We start from the raw sequence: 20,224 nt of genomic DNA on the forward strand, positions 1-20,224 counted from the left end.
ATACAATTGAGTAATTTAGCTGCCTAATATCAATACACTACACCCTCAATCAACCGGAGGGGGATGGGGCATACTCCACCACACTTCTCCGTTGCGGGTTCAATCAAATATTAGGTAAGTATGTTAAAATCAGAAAATGTTTCCTTCGCAAACAATGTCTTCTTATTTAATTACTAAACGATGGGAAAAAAAAACAAAAGCAAATTTACGAAAATCTCAATATACCTACAGGTTGTTAGTCACTCACGACCGCGAATAGGGCAGTTTCCAACTAGTCAAATCAGTTACTTTTTACTAAACGTCTGAACACGAAATCACTATGGAATTTGAATGAAAAAGCACACTGTGACGTCATAGAAAAAATGACAAAATGGCGCACTTATTATTACATTCTTCATTATTGAGTTAATGAGTTAAATAGAAAAAGGGAAAGGTTTTTTGTCTTCTTTAGATCTGTCTTTATTTCATCGATTTTAAAAGCCAGGCTTTTGCCGGTGTAGCGTTCTCCAAGCTACTTTTTTTAAGGAAAAATAGGGCAGTGGTTTCCCTTTTGCTTCCCGCCCCGCAGTACTCTGTCTGACGCGAGTAGGATGGCACCCAGAGTAGTTTATTTCAAAGCCGTCTTTTCATAACTTATCTTTGACCTTTAAAACTACCCAGTACTGAAGTCGGATGATTCAGCTCCAAGTAAATCAGATGGAATTTTCCGTCGCAAAATGCATGATTTTAAAATTATTTTCAATTGAATGACTCAGAATTATGAGGTGAAACATTCCGTTCAGTATTCTTTACAATGTCACTTACACCCCGTACAAGTACGTACGGGTATTAGTGACACTGTAACGAAAACTTTGGGGATTATGCAGACCATGATTGGAGTTGATATCAAGTGGAATTACTATAATTCCGAACATTCCGATATCAAAAACATAAACAAGCGGCAAAGAAAGAGGGTAGACAGATATGTCTGCCCGCAGAAAATTATGGATCTACCTACTCTGATTGTCTGAAAAAGTAAGATGATTCCGTGCTTCGGAGGGCACGTTAAGCCGTTGGTCGCTATTAGCCCTAAAAACACTTCCACCAACCCGCATTGGAGCAGCGTGGTGGAGTATGCTCCATACCCCCTCCGGTTGATTGAGGGGAGGCCTGTGCCCAGCAGTGGGACGTATATAGGCTGTTTATGCTATGTTATGTATGTATATCTATAAGATGAATTAATTTCGTGAAATGGTCAAACGAGATTAGAATTAGTGATTAAACGAACTTACCTGTAAGTGAAGTTCTATCATAATTATACGAAGGCTTCGTCCGAAGAGATTAGCATAGAACACATGTAGTATCGCGCAGCGACCCGCCAATATCGCACTTTATTTGAGGGTAATATGACAATAATAAAAATCTTCTCACCCGCGCCCGTCACATTCTCCGTCTTGTCATTTAGTTTAGGATTAACATACTTAATCGTAAAATATTTCACGACATATGGGTTAGGTAGTAAAGGGTGGGAGGGATGCTAATCTCTTCGGACGAAGCCTTCGTATAATTATGATAGAACTTCACTTACAGGTAAGTTCGTTTAATCACTAATTATACTTATGCTTCGTCCTCGAGATTAGCATAGAACACATGTAGACTTTTAGAGTTTAGTTGTGAAATATTTTATTAATCACGAATAAACCAAAATATATAGCTTCTCTTAATTATATACGTATAACAGAACAGTAATATGAACTATCAATGATTGGTATATTATATATAAGAACTTAGTATTATTGCTCTTGCAAATGAATCATCGTTGATCTCAACATTATTTAAGTTTCTATTATAGAATCTAAAAAATGTGTCTGAGGAACCGCTCCAACCAGCGGTTCTCCTGATCAAATCAACATTTACCCCGAGCCGATGTGCTGCTGACGTGGCAGCATGTCGCGTGCTATGTGCGGTGAACGTGCTCACGTCGATGCCGCACTCTCCTAAAGTAAGCTTAATCCAGCGGCTCAACGTCTGCGAACCGACTGCGTTGTGAGGCTTTTTTACGCCAATAAATAGTGTTTGAACATCTTTACGGAGTGATTTTGTTTTGTCTAAATAGGCAAGCAAGGTTTTTCCTGGGCATATTTCGGGTTTTTGATCGAAAAAAGGGAGATTTAATTCAGGTTGCGCGGCTCCTATTCGCGAAGTTTTTATAAAATCTGGAATTTTAATAACGACTTTTGTTGAAAATGTTTCAATGTTAACAATTTTTATTTTTGAAAATGTCTGGACCCTATGGGCTGTAATGAGTGCTATCAAAGTAATTAACTTTTTTGAAAGTTTTTCAAGTGTAAGTAGTTCATTTGGATAATGATTTCCCAAGCTGTTCAGTACAATAGACGTGTCCCACGTCGTATTGTATTTTGGTAATGGAGGCCGCAACCGAAATATACCCTTGAAAAACCGCTTAACTCTATCATCTTCTGCAATCTGTTGTCCCAGGATCAAGCTTAAGGCCGATCTGCAGGTATTTAATGTGCCGTACTGAGCCCCATCATTATACATTTTATTCAAAAAATAAATGATTTGTGGAATTGACGTTGCATATATATCCAAATTATTTGTTTGACAATGGAAAAACCATTTCTTTAGATAGACATCGTATTGCCTAAGCGAATTATCAGTAAGAGATGCCATCATTACGTTGATTGCAGATGGGGGAATGCTTCTTTTCAGCCACGCTTCCCGGACAATACACCTGCCACCAGGGTAAGCTTGGTGTGGATCTGCCGTCTGCTGGAATGTTGAGATAAAATTAAGTTTTTATCGGGATTAAAAATGATGGGTTCATGTATCAAAAGGCTTTTGAACACTGGGTACCACGGTTGCGTTGGCCACAGTGGTACAATTACAATACCGACAGCTTTATCAAAAACTATCTTTCTTAGTGTTTTTAAGATAACAGAAAATGGTGGAAAAGCATAGAAATAATATTCCGACCAGCAGATGGTGAAAGCATTGATCGTAAATGCATCGGGATCACGATGCCAAGCGACATATCTATCACATTTGTGATTAATTCGGCTAGCGAAAAGGTCTATATCCGGCGTACCAAACATTTGTGTAATATGTTTATAGGCTGTATCGGACAACTCCCATTCTATATCAGGGTGTACTCGTCTTGACTCTGCATCTGCTTTTGTGTTATCTACCGACCGTATATAAGAGGCAAACACATGAATATTTCGGTGCTCACACCAAGTCCACAACTGTCTTGTAACTTCTGTAAGGTGTGGAAATTGGATGCCCCCCATCCGATTTACATAAGATACGGCAGTCGTATTGTCAATACGAAGCAGTATTTGACAGTTAGCTAAATGTCTAGCAAAGATCTTAAGGCCGAAAAATGCTGCCAGAATCTCTAAATAATTTATATGGTGTTCGCGCTCCGTGTCAGACCACAAACCACTGGCGCTCTGGTCGCCACATGCTATTCCCCACCCCGATGTTGAGGCGTCTGAGAAAATTTCCAGGTCATAACTATCATTTTTAATTTTACATACTGAATTATCTATTGCTAAATTCCACCAATTTAAGTCCGGTTTTAAAGAATTTGGGATATCCATATAGTTTTCATAGTTGTCGTCATTTTTAAGGTTTAAATATTTAACGCGTTCAAATTTTTTTGTATACAGCCATCCATACTCTATAGCTGGACAGATCGATACCAATAGTCCCACAAACCGAGCAAATTGTCTAATTTTGCATCTTTTTAATTCAAGAATAGTTTGTATTTCTGATTTAATGCGTATTCTTTTTTCCGTAGGTAGTTTGACCTGGAAGTTTTCCGAATCAAGAATATATCCTAAAAACGTGCATGTAGTTTTAGGTACTACACTGCTCTTTTCTTCGTTAATAACAAAGCCAATAGCCGTAAGTAATTTTTTCGTTATGTTCACATTATATAGACAGTCATCATACGACTGACCTAACAGCAAATAGTCGTCTAAATAAACGGTAGATAGCAAACCCGCAGAACGCAATAGGCTCACTACGGGTTTCATAACCTTCGTAAATATAGAAGGTGCTGTGTTGAGGCCAAACGGTAAAACATTGAACTGGTATAAATCGTCTTCATATTGGAATCTAAGATATTTTCTAGATGTAGGATGAATTTTTATTAAAAAATAGGCATCTTGAAGATCCAATTTTGCCAAGAAACAATCTTTTGACATTAGTTTTATTGCTGTACGCAAGTCCTCAATTTTAAAGTGATTCGTATCAATGAATTTATTTAAATTTTTTAGGTTCAATATAAACCTCATTTTACCGTTTGGTTTCGGGATTAGGAATATACTTGAAATAAATTGATCTTTACATGGTTCACATTTCGAAATAGCACCTATGGATAATAATTTGTTAATGGATTCATCAAAATGAGTTTTCTCAGAAGCTGAATAGCTACAAGACTTTGGTGTATTTACTTGAGTAACACGACTAGAAAATTGAATTTTATAGCCTTCAATATAAGACAGGATTACGGGGTTGCTTGTAATAAGCGACCACTGATGATAAAAAAGCGATAATCTGCCTGCATAGTTTACCGAGCTTAACGGCGGTTGCGCTGCTGATGCTGTTGCAACTGCCTCGATGAGTTCGATTGCGGATTCTTGCGTAATGCAGGCTCCTTCGTCCTCTGAGGCTCCGGCTGCCTGCGAGTCGGATTGGGACCCTTCCAGTTTAAAGGCTTGGAAGGTCCAGCTGTTGGTTTCTTGACTTGCTGTGGCCTCGGCGTCGAACTGGCTTTTAATTCCGCACCAGACTTGGTAATAGCTTTTGCTACTTTCAAAGTTTCAGCAAAATTTTGACCAAACAAAAAGTTGTCCACTTTTGTAATTTGAAGCTGGTCCTTCATTTCCTTTTTTAAGGTTGATAGGATAAAATTACGTCGTATAATGGAATCATTATATTGATAATCGCATAAAATCCGGCAGGCATCCGTGACGTATTTGATTAAATTAGCGTCCTTATCTTTGGCTGCAAAAAGGCGTGTTAACGCCTGACCCAGGCTTGAGATGGCTGATGCCAAATGTGCTTGCTTCATTTGCATAGCCTTATCACGTTTTGCTACGGCGTCCGAAAGAGCTGCTTTTATTTCTGCATTCAATGCAGGTGCATTTGTAAGTTTACAATTACTTGGAACGAGGTATTTTTCCCTCAGTTCTTTTCTGGTCTCTTTTGTTAAGCCAGTAGTAACCCAGTGTTCTAACCTAATAGCAAGGTCTTTTTGAATTTCATTCCCGAAAGGGTTTGTTTTAGTTGGATCATCACCGAGTATGTCTAGGAGGTCTTTATCTAACTCCGGTATAGCCGATTCTGTTGGCAAAGCAGTCGGTTGTACAACATCGAGTACTGGTTCCACTATTACGTCATTTCTATCTTCGTTCGAAGTGGGTAGCATAACATCTTCTATAACAACGCTTTGTTCTTCTTCTAACGTCATCGGATCGCGCCCGGTTTTGTCTGAAATCGACAATCGATTTACAAACTTGCCAATGAGTAGGTACCTTAATATTGATTACGAAACAGTCCTTAAATACTGTCCACAGAACCAATTTTTTGGGAAGTGACAACTCCAAAGAGAAGCACGCAATCCCAGGTACGCACTATTTTTTATTTAGTTTTTACATAATAAACATGAAAATAATTAACTTAACATAGTAGGTAACGATTAAGAAACAGTCCTTATAATATACTGTTCGCAAAATCGATTTTCGGGTAGTGACAACTCCAAAGAGTAGCACGCAAACCCAATAAAAACATTACCGTTACTTAATTGGTAATTGGAAAGAAATATAGTAACTATTGTTTTTCATATTTGCAATATAATAATATACAAAATATTTTAATAGTACTATAATTAGTCTAACAAAATACTTAAAAAGTGTACGTTAAAACTGACCTTCAGATTCTGACATTCCACGCGAATTATCCGGTGAAGTTATCGAACTGGACGAATGTCTCCGTCGGCGTTTAGCTCGTTGCACTTTCCTCTGCAACTTCTTTAGTTTTTTAGATAGATATTCATAATCTTCTTCACTTTCACGTTTACGTTTCGGCATTTTTACTAGAAAAAATGTTTTTGCTAAACGACACGTACGATTTGGCGAAGCACTAAAACACGAATGACAAGACGGAGAATGTGACGGGCGCGGGTGAGAAGATTTTTATTATTGTCATATTACCCTCAAATAAAGTGCGATATTGGCGGGTCGCTGCGCGATACTACATGTGTTCTATGCTAATCTCGAGGACGAAGCATAAGTATAATATTTATTATTATTGGTAAGATAATAAAACCAATATTACTTAGATAATTAATTTGCTTTATTAATTTATAGAAGCTGAATAAATATTATTGTGTGACGAAAACGATACGTAATAAAGATATATTTTATTATTTCGTAGCTAGAATCAGAGTTATTGTGTGCTCATAGTAATTAATATACAGGGTGTCAGTGACATCGTAACGAAAACTTTGGGGATGATTCAGACCATGATTCTGAGTTGATAGATAGATAGATAAAATACTTTATTGAGCACAATGGACACAAAACACAGAAATAAGGACAACATATACAGAAAAGCTCGGTGGCGCAGCGGTAAACACGCTCGGTCTGCGATTGTTGAAGTTAAGCAACTTTCGCAAAGGCCGGTCATAGGACGGGTGACCACAAAAAAAAAGTTTTCATCTCGAGCCCCTCCATGATTCGGAAGGCACGTTAAGCCGTTAGTCCCGGCTGCATTAGCTGCAGTCGTTAATAACCACCAATCCGCACTGGGCCCGCGTGGTGGTTTAAGGCCCGATCTCCCTATCCATCCATAGGGAAGGCCCGTGCCCCAGCAGTGGGGACGTTAATGGGCTGGTGATGATGATGAATAATGAAATGACGAAAGGCGATGACGATGAATAATGAATACTAAGCCCCCACTCTCGGAGCAGACTCCTAGTCCGACCCTCAAACGAATTAACTGAAAAGTCCGCATAAACTTTCGAGTTATGAAGCGGCTTCTTGGCACTAAGCGAAAATTGACCGGTAAGTACATTTTGTTTATTGAATATTCTGATATAGTAACACTATCGCATTTATTTTCCGCCTAACTTAATGCGATCATCAATCACAAAACACCACTTCGTATTAACTATTTATTTAAAAGCCACACCCAACGATAACAATTGGTACTAACTTTAAGATAAATTACGAAAATCTGATAACAAAATAAAGACAGATCTAAAACTAACGAAAAACATTTACTTTTTTATGAATTTAACTTGTTCTAAAATTTTGAATAGCATTTTTTTATTCCTTGTATTGTTAGTATGCTATTCACAGTTTCTCGGAAGGAGAGACACATTTTTACGTATATAAGTACATAATAGAAAAACGAAGACGCTCTGTCACTCTCTCCCTCACGGTGATTGGTCGATTCCTGCAGATCTCCGCACAGCTCCGCGTCAATGGGAACGCAGCCTTAACAAGACGCTGTGAGATCGAGATGTTTCTATGGAGTTTCCGGGGTTCCATAGAGGTTCAAACAGAGACAATACTACGCTGTTTATATAAAAGTTTGTCTGTTTGTTAAGGTTCTCCATCTTTCCTTTCTCAAGAGCACTAACCCTTTTATAGGGGTCCACAAATATTTGCAAGGTTTATCTCGAAACTCGTTAAGGGGGTTTGCAAATTTTCAGGATTCCGTAAAATTAGATTTTTTTTGACGTGATTTCTTGTAGGTTCGGACAAATGGGGTGCGCTGGCTCTCACCCGGTACAATGTTTAAGACAACATGCCTGAGGGTGCCCAGTTGGGCGCGAACCTCGGCTCAGGGCGTCGTCTGAGAGGATAATATTTGAAAGAATTAATCGACCCTAGTGGATAAGCGCTAAATGAGAGAAATCGTCGACCACGCCGGCGGGGATTTTGCATTTTACGTATCTACGAGTATTGTGCGAGTGTGCACAGATCCGTCCTGTGTTTATGATTTTGTGCAAGAAATAATTATTGATTAATTGATCAGATCGAGGATGTTTTAAAGGGAGGGGGGGGGGGGGGGGTTGTTGTTGTTTTGAGGGTGTGTGAAAGGCCAGATCAAGAGTACTCTAAACCCGCGAGCATTCAGTGGAAATTTGGAGTCTCTGCCTACCCCTACGGGAAATAGGCGTGATATTATGAATGCGACATGTCTAAATAAAGTAAGACACTATTTCTCGGGAGTGTGAGTTTCCTCACGATGTTTTCCTTCACCGCTGCGCACGTGATAATTATTTATGATTCAAACAAGAATTCGAAAACAAATTCGAAAATCATTGGTTTAGGCCTGTGCTGGATTCGAACCTGCGACCTCAAAGTGAGAGGCAAGCGTTCTACTAACTGGGCTACTGCGGCTCTTCTATCACACAATACGATGCATTATATCTATCTCAAGACTTGGTATTAATTAGTGTGAGTTTATGTTTGTATGTAAGTACGACTGTAACTGAAACACTAACACAGTTGGCTCGACCATTATAGACGGCGATACGGCTCACCACATATCAAGTTGGTCTAACAGAAAGCTCGGTGAGGCGTGGTTAGTTCATCTTACAATGGATGGACCTTATTTGGGATATAGTAAAAAAAAATAGAAATTGTTTGTTATAACAGCCTCCGTAGTCCAGTGGTCACGTTAAGCCGTTGGTCGCTATTAGCCCTAAAAACACCTCCACCAACCCGCATTGGAGCAGCGTGGTGGAGTATGCTCCATATCCCCTCCGGTTGATTAAGATGAGGCCTGTGCCCAGTACTCGTAGTTAGACGTTTATACTTTAGGCTGTTTATGTTATTTTTTAAGTACTATAAAAGGAAGCCACACACAAAAACAAGATTGATAGAAATCAAGAGAAACACAAAACTATTCTCTTCTTCTTATCGTGTGGGTTGTGAGGTAGAATACCAACCTCATTAACTCTGGTGCCAGGCAGTTATGCCGCTCATGTAACGATTACTCACTACAAAACAAAACAATTGCAAATAAGCAAAATGGATATTCGTCAGTGGTAAACGTCATGAGACAAAAGGGCCTCACTCAGCACAAGTCGCGGCGTCAACCACGACGCTGGTATTATGTGGACCCTACCGCGTGAGGCACGAACATCGTGTTCCATAAATTATATTTGTCAATATTGTACATAGATTAATAATACCAAATTACTTAAGTACAATTAAGGTGTACATAACAAATATTATCACAAAAATGTATATTTAAATACTTAAATCGTGAGCTTATGTTATGAGTTATGTACGTACAATGATGTGACGTTTCTAGGAATATTCCCACTTTGGGACATTCCCGACAGTCTCTTCTATCGTGTGGATTGTGAGGTAGATTACCAACCCCATCAACTCTGGTGTCAGGGTTATTACTGAGCCCCCATAGGCCCCTGACATGACTCATGTAACGACTACGTACCTACATTAGTAAGTAATAGCCGCGACCAACGGGTTATCGTGCCTTCCGAAGCACAAATCATATTACTTTTGGACAATCAGGTGATCAGCCTGTAATGTCTTAACCAAACTTGTGATCACAAAGTGATTTTTGTGATTTGTCCCCACCGTGATTCGAACCCGGGACCTCCAGATCGTGAGCACAACGCTCAACTACTGGACCACGGAGGCCCAGCGGTAAAAAAAGCGCAAAACATTAGTACAAAGAGCTTTACTACCTACCCTTTACGGTGGTAGGATCAATTTAAAGTCGTAACGCCGACAGTCCTTTTTAAATCCAAACTCCATTGTTTTACTATTATGTCTGGAAACCTCGGCTTTACGAGGTTAAGATAGAAAACCAGCCAGTGCCCTTATTAACACGTTGAGTGCCATACTAGAAACCATGTTTAGTCCAGTGAGCCGCAGCGGACACCATGTGACCGCCAGTATGTCGGGTCCAGGAGGCCGCGTCGGCCACGGTGTGTCCGCATGCCCACGATTACTTTGAAAGCCTTTAGGCGGCCGTCGGCCAGCGTTTCGACTGTTTTTACTACGGCAAGTGACCCGCGTGGCCTCACGGTACAATCTGACCCCTTGGCACAAAAAAAACTAAGTGACTTAGAATTTATGGACATTTCAAGAAGATGTTTTCAAAAATGTTGTAGGTACATAAAGAAAGTATTTTATATCGTTCAATAGTATGAGGTTATAGTTAGCTAGACATTATTTTTTGGTCTTTACTCTGTTAAATGGATAATAAAACATTACTTATTTTATTTTAACTACTTGTAAATAGTATATCAGGGGGACCGACAGCGTTGTCCGCTCGGCGTCGGCGCAAGAACATACGGTTGGACGTTCGGACAGGCCGCGACGGACACTGGTGTCTGCCATATGACATCTCGGAAAATAATAAGTAAACCGTCGTTTCTGTAAGGCGCCCGTAATTTTTGAGTTATTTCCTGACAATATTTGCGAAAAAACTCCTCAACGATTTTTGGATAATTCTCGATTTATTAGTGAAGCGTCAGGGGAAAGTATGCTGTCAGACACATGGTGTCCGTTATGGCACTCAACATGTTAAGGAAGAGTCTTCACAAAGGGAACATTTCCATTTTTGGGAATATTCCCGGGAACGCCACATCACTTGTGTACGTCTGTATTTTTTATAATATTTGAATCTGTGGTAAAGTTCGACCACGTTCTTTATCGATTACAACATTTAGTATTCTACAAAGACTACCAATTTTGTTTCATCATCACCAGCCCATTAACGTCCCCACTGCTGGGGCACGGGCCTTCCCTAAAGATGGATAGGGAGATCGGGCCTTAAAACATCACGCGGGCCCAGTGCGGATTGATGGTTATTAACGACTGCTAATACAGCCGGGACCAACGGCTTAACGTGCCTTCCGAAGCACGGAGGAGCTCGAGATGAAAACTTTTTTTTGTGGTCACCCATCCTATGACCGGCCTTTGCGAAAGTTGCTTAACTTCAACAATCGCAGACCGAGCGCGTTTACCGCTGCGCCACCGAGCTCCTCGTTTGTTAAATGCAGTGTTAAACTTGACGTTAAAAATCAGATTGTAAGTAGGTGAATGTGAAGGAAGTAAGAGAAGTAAGTAAGATATGAAGGAAGTAAGAAAGTGTGTCAGGGTCGAAGCAAAGACAATTCCATAGTCTCTGCTTAGCCCGGTGGAAAATAGCCATAGAAGCAGCCAATCAGCTCGCGATCAAACACTTCAGGACCCTGATACCCCCGCCGACGTGGTTGACGATTTCCCTCAATCATTATTCTTTCAAATATTTCTCCTCTCAGACGACGCCCTGAGCCGAGGTTCGCGCCCAACTGGGCACCCTCAGGCCTGTTGTCTTAAATGTTGTACCGGGTGAGAGCCTTCAGCGCTCCCCATTTGTCCGGCCAAGTAGTTAATGCCATCTGCGGCAAACCTACAATAAGTCACGTCAAAAATAGGTGGGAAATAGGCGTGAGATTATGTAAACATTTAATATATGTGGTTGCACAGATAATCCCATGCCCGTTATCCTTAATAGGGCAGGCAGAGCCACTCATACTCGTAGAAGACCACATCACAGACTCTCTTAATATTGTCTTGAGATTTCAAAAACTTCCAAGATTTCCTCGCCATAGGTATCTCGTTTCCCATTAAACTGGTTTTAGATAGTTCAGAAATATATCCACTTCTAAGCGGATTATCCTTTCCAATCAGCATGCGAATCACCAATTATCCCCCTTTATGTTGGTATATTGAATGGACAAGATTAAGATTAGGAAGACTGAAAGCAGTGTCGCTCACGGAGAAATTGAGGAGCAACAGCATGGAGCATGGGCATGTAATGAGGAGGGATGAAAGGCATTATATAACGAGGAAAAGTTGAGTATGAATGTGGATGGATGGATACAGGTGTAGGGGACGACTCAAGAAAGTGTGTCAATAATATTGTGATAGTGGGAGTGGAAGTGGGAGTGGAGGAGCTCGGTGCCGCAGCGGTAAACGCGCTCGGTCTGCGATTGTTGAAGTTAAGCAACTTTCGCAAATGCCGGTCATAGGATGGGTGACCACAAAAAAAAAGTTTTCATCTCGAGCTCCTCCGTGCTTCGGAAGGCACGTTAAGACGTTGGTCCCGGTTGCATTAGTAGTCGTTAATAACCATCAATCCGCACTGGGCCCGCGTGATGGTTTAAGGCCCGATCTCCAGTAGACGCAGTAGTGGCGAGGAGTACCTACCAGTTCGAACCCCGGTACCGGACTCCAATGAGTTATCCATTTATCTTAAGATAAGCACAGTTTTCACTAACACAGTACGGCCTCTGTGGTCCAGTGGTTGAGCGTTGAGTTCTCGATCCGGAGGTCCCAAGTTCGAATCCCGGTGGGGACATATCACAAAAATCATCTTTGTGATCCCCAGTTTGGTTAGGACATTACAGGCTGATCACCTGATTGTCCGAAAGTAAGACGATCCGTGCTTCGAAAGCCACGTTAAGCTGTTGGTCCCGGTTACTAGGTACTTACTGCTCAATAGTAACCCGGACACCAGGGTTGATGAGGTTGGTAATCCACCTCATAACCCATACGATAAGAAGAAGAATATTATTATTGAACCGTTAGAGTCTGTTGCAGAAGTATGGAAAAGAAAATAGTATTGCGATGGAAAATCTACATATTGATAATTAAGGGCCCAGTTTCCGATTCAGTTGCAAATCAATTCAGCATTTGAATATTTTCACCCCTCTCGGGGAGCACACTCCCGCTGACGTCACAGTACCTGAAGTTGCTCTGCTTGTGCGCAATAAACGGCAGTTAAGGGCCCGGTCTCGTGTTTCAGAATACATAATTTGAATATTTTCACCCCTCTCGGGTACACTCCACACTCCCGCTGACGTCACTATATCTAAAGTTGCTCTACTTTACTATTCCAAACATTCGGTAGAGAAAGAAGCAAAAGTAAACTTAGTTCTCGCGACATAGGGTCCGGAATTGAATGTAGGTTGGTACAATTGTTTCTTGCCCTTATGGATTAAATTTTGAACAGTATAATTATTTACTCTGACAACAATGTAAGCAGATTATTATTTTGGATGTCTGGATTTTTGTATTCGATACGTCGTCACTGACATCTTGTATATAAGTCTCAATCTTGGGTTATGCCCTTGATTGCTATGGCCTTACATTCAAAACCTATATTGACAAATTAGAAGCAATACAAATCAGATTTCTAAAGTTACTGGTAAATAAAAAGACTAAAAATAATTGCAAAGGAGACTACAGTAAATTATTCAAAATTTGTAAAATTCTTCCCGTACATTTAAAACATAAATACCTTTTGGCTATTAACCACCATGGCAATCAAGAGCATGACCAACTATCTTTAGCAAGCCATAGCTATGGCACGAGGTCGGTGTGCGCGGGCAAATTCGAAGTCCCTAGAGTTAATAATTACTATGGCGATAGAACTCTAAAAAAGAGACTTCCCTATTTGCTTAATAGTTTGCCTGAGAACATCCGTCTAGAACCAAATAAAAGTAAATATAAAAAAATACTTAAACAACACCTTCTAGACTCGTGTCCTAGCTAACTTATTGTATGTTATTAATTGACTATTAGATATAAGTTCATATTATTAGTAGAGACTCTTTTCCTGCAGACAAACTGTTTAAACAGTTTTGCAGGGCATTGATATTTGTATTTTTAGTATTAAGATTTAATAAAATAAATAAATAAAATATAAATAAAATAAGTAAGTATACAGGGTGTTAGTGACATCGTAAGGAAAACTTCGAGAGATGACTCAGACCATAAACCTTCTATGTTACTATAATTTTGTAAATTACTTACGTGACAATTTTACTCTTATTAGCAAATCACCAATTGTGGTCGAACGCCAATTTCCAAAATACAGGCTTTGCCTAGTTTGGAGATTGGAGTCTAAAAATTAGTTTGTGCAAATACTAATCTAGAGTATAAATTACTATAAAATTGAAGTTTGTAATTGTTTAGTTTTGTGCAAATCTCTTTTATAAATAAATGAATTTTTACTTTTTACTTTACTTTACCATAAAAGTATGTAACGGAAAATAATTTAAAAAAAAAATTCTAAAATTTTTATGAATTTTCCAACAAGAAATTCCACATGATATCAACTCAGAGTCATAGTCTGAATCATCTCCCTCAGTAATCGTTACGGTGTCACTAACACCCATACCTACTTCTATGGCTACTGTGTAGTACTTGTATAGGATGTAAGTGACATCGTAACGGGGGATGATTCAGGTGATTATTCTGAGCTAATATCAAGTGGAATTTTTTATGGTGTCTGACGTCACACACACAGATGCGCGTATACGATGACGTCAATGTGTAATGTCTGTGTAAAACGAGATGTTTTGTATGAAGTGTCCGCGATGTGGTAAGAACCCGAGTCGGGATTCGAACCCGTTACACTATGATGTAAGTCATGCCTTCTCTGAACAGGGCTATAACGGATTATATGACCTCCATGGTCCAGTGGTTGAACTTTGGGGTCACGATCCGGAGGTCCCGGTGGGAACATACGCCAAAATAAGTATTTGTTTGTCTTGTTTTTCAAAGTTCTTTATTTGATATAAGTATTAAATCATAACATAACATAACATAACAAATACTTTATTGCACAAACAGGAAAAAACAAAATACAAAACAAAAGAGAAATAGAATCACTAAAAACCACTAAGTAACTGACACAGTCAAGTTCATAGTACTTACATATTTTATTATAATTTACAATGTTTCGCCGGTTGAGCCTTATGGAAACTTATAACACTAGTTTTACATTTCAAAATATCATAGCAATAATACAGATAACAAATTATTTATATAATTTATGTACACTTTAGGAAAGGCACATTTTTGGCATCAAATACGTTTAAATATTAAATATCATTGAGTTTAACTCAATATGTCGGGTAGGTAAGTAATTACATTTAGCGTCTGAAAAATAAGTAAGTAATCAATAAAATGATTTAGGCGCATTAGGGCTAATTCTCATTATGGCAACCGACTCGCAAATGGACTACTTCTCATTATGGCAACTTCTCATTTGGGCTACTTCTCATTTTGGCTACTTCTCACTTGGGCTTCTTCTCACTAGGGCTACTTCTCATTAGGGCTACTTCTTATTAGGGCTACTTCTGAAATTTCGGGAATATTTATTGAAATAAGTACTGTATTTAAGTATATAAACATTCATTCATAAGAGATCAATGACATTATTTTAATAATAAATCAACATTAATTGAACCAATGTAATTGGAAAATATACAATATTATAAGTATTACTTCTTGTAATTACTTTAGTCTGGTTTTAATTATTTATACCATACACAAATCAATATTTGTATTCTTTACCAGAATTTCGCAAACTCTTTAGTTGGGCAGTGACTGGCTGGTCTCCGGCCGACAGGCCAAAATGTCATTTTTGATTTTATGTTTTTTTACGTGTGTTGTTTTTCAGTTGTCTTTCTGCGGTGCTCTTTTCAATAATAATAATAGATAATAAGGGCATGTATTTAACGCGGCGACAAACTAATGTGATTTGGGGTTTTAAAAATAATTAAAATGGGTAGCAAAAATAATAGGTTGGCAGCTACAGTGAAGTAGCATTTTAAGCATAAAGTAGCAGCTTTATATTAAGTTATGAGGTTTATTTAAATTTAAATTGGCAGTGATTTTTTTGTGTAGCAACTGAAGCAACTGATCGTTTATTATTTATTTATTATAATAAACGATCTCATTGTATAATTTATATAAGCCTATTTTCTACATTTTATCCGCCGTCAAGTTGTCGCCTAACAATAAATTCAGTTTTTCGCCCGGGTTATTCATTCATTTACTCATTCTTCATAAAATTAAGAGCTGTGAATTATCCGTCCCTTTCCTTATCGACGGATATGAAAATGACGGATATAACTTAAAATAATATTAGGCGGTGTCTGCAGGAATCGGGGCCAATGGCAACGATTCCCGCAGACAATCCTAATTTTATCCACCAAAAAGGAAAGAGACGGATTGACAACTGTTCATTTGAAAATGATAGAGTGAATAACCCAGGCGAATAAATTAGGCATCCTGTTGATATTCAACCTGTTTGACGTGTGTTGTCAACTTAATTCTGTCGCGTTATTGGACAATATAAAATTTTGGAAGGGTATTTTCTTAAAATTCCAATATTGCTTTTTTAGATGAATTGGGTCGTGTACTAGGTTCAAGATAAATTATGAAATGCTGATAAATAAATAAAGACAGATCTTAAACTAACGAAAAACATTTTCTTTTTTCTATTTAATTTTTTTATGAATTTTGGTCAAGAAAAACGTCCGAATAATAAGTCCGACATTTTATCACGTTTTTCTATGACGTCACAGTGTGCTTTTTTGGACAAATTCCATAATAGATAATTTCGTGTTTTGACGTATAGTAAAAAGTAACTGATTGTTCTTTTTTTGGCGTGTCTTATTGTAGATGGCATTAACTACTTGGTCGGACAAAGCATTTAAGACAACAGGCCTGAGGGTGCCCTGAAGGTGCCTGAGAGGCGTGGTCTGAGAGGAAAAATATTTGAAAGAATTAATCTCAAGCGATAAGCGCTGAATGAGGGAAATCGTCGACCACGCCGGCGGGTTCCAGTCCCTTTCCTTTTCAGTGGATAAGAAAACCACGTATATAACACAAAATAAAATTAGATGATGTGTACTGGAATCAGTACCAATTTGCTTCGTTATAAAGTACAAATATATCATTGACATCACCTAGTATAACTGTGATGCGTATTGTCAATATTTACCTTAGATACCTACCTAGTCTGCTTCTAGTAAAAAAAAACCGAGCAAGTGCTAGTCGAACCCGTACTTACCTACTTAAAATTTCGTCCACCTTATTTTGTAAACTAACTTAGGGTGGTATTAATAAACAAATCTTAGCTGAGACTGCCTTCGAGATCATACTTAAGTCCCTGTTTTTATATGAGAATTGTCACATTGACATGATCTTGAGGGCAGTCTCCAAGCTGAGATTAGTTTATTAATACCACCCTTAGTATGTAAGTTTTTGTTACTAACCCTACGGATCTTAAGTGGTCCGAATAAATAATTTATGATTTAATTTTATTTTTGATTTAAACACTCTTCTCCCTAGCATTATCCTGAAGATTTGGCAGGTCCGGTTTTTTTACAGAAGCGACTGCCTGTTTGACCTTCTAACCCACGAAGGGGAAAACCAGCCCAATACAGGTTAAGTCATATACCTCAGAAAATGCATTTCTCGGGAGTGTGTGTTTCCTCACGATGTTTTCCTTCACCGCTGAGCACGTGATATGATCCAAACGTACATTCGGAAACAAATTCAACAACAATTGGTTTAGGCTAGTGCTGTATTCATACTGTGCTGGATTCGAACCTGCGACCTCAAAGTGAGAGGCAAACGTTCTACCAACCGGGCTACCACGGCTCTCAATGGTCGAGTCAAGTGTGTTAGTGAAAGGTCAGTCTACTGAAACAATTAATCCTTAAATAATTAGAAGACAAACGAAAGTCTATCTTATTAATAAATTGCCGTCGCTCCTAATCCACATGAGAAAGATCTTAGCCCTAATACCTCTATTAAGGCCTACTCCCCCCCCCCCCATCCCTATTAAGGTCTACTACCTATATTAAAATAGAATTATGCCCTCTCATCTGCTGAGATACCAGTCACAATAGACTTTACATTATGTCTGGTTGAGATCTGTGTTGTTGGGAGGAGCTCGGTGGCGCAGCAGTAAACGCGCTCGGCCTGCGATTGTTGAAGATAAGCAACTTTCGCAAAGGCCGGTCATAGGATGGGTGACCACAAAAAAAAAGTTTTCATCTCGAGCACCTCCGTGCTTCGGAAGGCACGCTAAGCCGTTGGTCCCGGCTGCATTAGCATGTCGTTAATAACCATCAATCCGCACTGGGCCCGCGTGATAGTTTAAGGCCCGATCTCCCTATCCATCCATAGGGAAGGCCCGTGCCCCAGCAGTGGGGACGTATATAGGCTGTTTATTTATGTTATGTTATGTAAGAAAATTAATTGTAATACAGGGCTTGTCACCATCATTGGCCACAGCGTCTATCGTAGATGATTCTTGCAGCACTTGTGAGTCTACGGGTTCCCGCAGCGCAGCCGATGGCTATAGAGCCCTATATCAGCGCGGCATTTCTTGCCACATCGTTCGCACACAAAACGCGACTCCTCAGGGGGTGGTAAAGCACGACGAAGACTATTTTGCTTCAGGTTTTCCAGCTAGCCATCGTCACGCCTTGAAGTCCCAACACACAAAGCTTGTAAGTTTTAATAAATAGGGCACTGATCGCGGTATGTACTAAGCTGTTCAATATTCATCACCAGCCCATTAACGTCCCCACTGCTGGGGCACGGGCCTTCCCTATGAATGTATAGGGAGATCGGGCCTTAAACCACCACGCGGACCCAGTGCGGATTGGTGGTTATTAACGACTGCTAATGTAGCCGGGACCAACGGCTTAACGTGCCTTCCGAAGCACGGAGGAGCTCGAGATGAAAACTTTTTTTTTGTGGTCACCCATCCTATGAGCGGCCTTTGCGTAAGTTGCTTAACTTCAACAATCGCAGACCGAGCGCGTTAACCGCTGCGCCACCGAGCTCCTCAAGCTGTTGAATATTAAATATTCCTTATTTGGATACTATGTTGGTCGTATAAAATGATAAGATAATACATATATTAGTCACATTATACAAGTTTAAACGAGAGAATAAAGCTTTTAAAATTTTAACATCAGTATTATTAAGATAGTTTCCCTAGTTTTGTAGTAAATAAATGATTTTTAAATAAATAATCACTCTAATTCATTTCAATTATAATAAAAAACTCACCTTAATTTCTTCTAAACCTTTTTATTATCACTGAATAAGTTTAGTTCCAATGTTTTCTATGTAGGTAAGTAATTCAGTTTGCGTATAAAGAAAAACACTGTTAACTAAGGAGACTAGATATCACTTACGGGCAGACTAGATACCAATTCTTATTTCAAAACACTGACATCCAAAAATATCACTCTAAATAATTCAAAATTTATTAAAAATAAATTAACACAAATGTCATGGAACACACACGAAAAATTCAAAAACAAGATCAAAATCTCTTTCGTCACAGAAAAAGGTAAATATTATTTATATTTTTCATAAAGCTCCAAAATAATTTCGAAATACTCCGAATTCAAAATTCCCGCGCAATATATCACGCGCGCATCAGTGGCACAAGTCTGTTACATTCAGCCTTTGCCGTTCAACTGCCGAATTCCGGCGCTACAAGTAGTGAAAAAATACTTCAGATTACGTTTCCTGTCCTATTTTGGTATAAAAGATACTTTTTCATGGCTTCATGATTTCTGTAGGGAATGTTTTATTTTAGGGGAAGATTGAAATGATTACTATGATGTTTAGTTTCTTTTATCTGTCAGAATCGAGACCCTTTTTTCTGACACGGTAAAGTTTGCATTCTATTCAGCAGCCCTGAGAACCGGTAAGTACGCTTCATTTAATGATAAGTAAGTTGGTTGGGTGGTTGAGTTTATTTGGAAGCTATTACCCACGACCCGACTTTGTTCGCGTGAAACCCTATACACTTCCGGACACATGTACTTATCGTACACCCTGTGGTGGAACGTTTAATCATAAAAATATTATTGGGTTAAACATAAAAAAAATATGCAGACTAGAAGCTGGCATATAAAAAATAGGCTAGATACTAGCCTAATTTTTTGACTAGTAAGTCAAATCAGTTACTTTTTAATAAACGTGAAAATTTACTATGGTATTTGTATGAAAAACCACACTGTGACGTCATAGAAAAACGTGATAAAATGTCGGTCTTACCTATTATTAAGTTTTTCTTGATTAAAATTCATAAAATAAGTTACTTACTTATACTTATATTTTTCTAATTCCTCATTTTTAAGTTTGATGTGTAATTTTAATTTTACTTTATTTTTAAATTATTAAGTACTTACTTACCCTTAATTGTATAAGTTATGTACGCCGTAATTGTCATTATATATTAGTCACAATATCGTAACCTTATAAATGTAAAAATGTTTTAATGTATGTGATGTGGTTGTACTTTATAAATAAATAAATAAATAGAAACAAGTTTTTCGTTAGTTTTA

The 20,224-nt window shown here is 38.7% G+C and overlaps 1 protein-coding gene across 1 annotated transcript in view; it reads right to left on the reverse strand.

Annotated features, from left to right (window-relative positions):
- The window catches only part of LOC126376584 (orexin/Hypocretin receptor type 1-like), a 158,524-nt gene extending 139,202 nt beyond the window's left edge, over window positions 1–19,322 (reverse strand). The window contains exon 1 of the mRNA XM_050024070.1: window positions 18,933–19,322. The gene's annotated coding sequence lies outside the window, so the exon portion shown is untranslated. The remainder of the gene's footprint in view (window positions 1–18,932) is intronic.
- Window positions 19,323–20,224: the final 902 nt, after the last annotated feature.

This window comes from Pectinophora gossypiella, chromosome 21 (assembly GCF_024362695.1).
Source record: "Pectinophora gossypiella chromosome 21, ilPecGoss1.1, whole genome shotgun sequence".
Classification (NCBI taxonomy): Eukaryota; Metazoa; Arthropoda; class Insecta; order Lepidoptera; family Gelechiidae; genus Pectinophora; species Pectinophora gossypiella.